Here is a 1,372-nt window from a genome sequence, read left to right on the forward strand (position 1 = left end):
AGTGATCTGTAAGAAATAACCACTTCTCACATTTTGGATATTATCCAACATCCTTCTTTGTTTTAGACAAAAATAGAGTCACACCACACATTTTGTTGTGAGACCTGCCTTCTCCATGTGTGTGAATCACAGGGCTGGAAACCTGTCTTCCAAGAGTGAACAGCCCCCCTGGGGTGTCCAGTTCATCTCCAGCTGTTGGTTCTGACAAACATCTTTGAACACTCACCGGTCCCCTCTTATTCTGGTATTCATTAGAATAAATTCCTGGAAGTGGAACTGCCAGGTCAGGGGAGGGGCTGTGAGTGAAGGAAACGTCTTCTGAAAACAAACACTGACCAGGGCAGAGTTTCCTAGGCCGCCTGAAGGCCTCCGGACTCTCCTCCCTCTGAGGGGAAAAATTCCGGTTTTGGTGCCACCAAATTTAAAGCTACTGAGCACCTGGAATGAGCTTAGGGTGACTGTACCAACCTAGAACCCTCCCCCACAAACACAGTAATGTAAGATATAATAAATAATTATCTACATGTGTGCTATTAAATGTAAGCTATGAAAATAGGTTTCTTTGTAAAGATGTATTAGTGTGAATTATTTACTTTCCTATTAGATAAATGCTTTTTTTTTTTTTGAGACAGAATCTCACTTTGTCTCCCTTGGTGGAGAGCCAGGGCACCATAGCTCACAGCAACCTCAAACTCTTAGGCTCAAGTGATCCTCTTGCCTCAGCCTCCCAAGTAACTGGGACTATAGGCGCCCGCCATGACACCTGGCTATTTTTAGAGATGGTGTCTCACTCTTGCTCAGGCTAGTCTTGAACTTGTGAGCTCAGGCAATTCACCTGAATGCTAGTGCTAGGATTACAGGCATGAGCCATGCTGCCCAGCTGATAAATGCTATTATTCGAACAAAACAGCCGTAGGATTAGTTAACAGCAGCACTTAGTAGTATTTAATAGTAGAAATGAAGAAATGACTGTATTTTTTCTAATGTTTTTTTCCTGTCCTCTAATATAATGATTTCCTTAAAACATATAAAGATGTTTGACTGGGGCTTGGTGCCTGTAGCTCAAGTAGCTAAGGTGCCAGCCACATACAGCAGAGCTGGTGGGTTTGAATCCAGCCCAGGCCTGCCAAACAACAATGACAATTACAACTAAAACATAGCCAGGCAGGGGTGGCACCTATGGCTCAAAGGAGTGGGGCGCTGGCCCCATATGCCGGATGTGGTGGGTTCAAACCCAGCCCTGGCCAAAAACTGCAAAAAAAAAAAAAATTATAAGCAGGGGATTCTGATTTTACCAAATTGTTGTCAGGATAAGCTGATAAAGTTACAGGAGACCTGAACTTTTTGGAGGATGGGAGAGAGATACTAGCAC

Source organism: Otolemur garnettii, unplaced genomic scaffold (genome assembly GCF_000181295.1).
Source record: "Otolemur garnettii isolate 467f Iridium unplaced genomic scaffold, OtoGar3 scaffold00092, whole genome shotgun sequence".
Classification (NCBI taxonomy): Eukaryota; Metazoa; Chordata; class Mammalia; order Primates; family Galagidae; genus Otolemur; species Otolemur garnettii.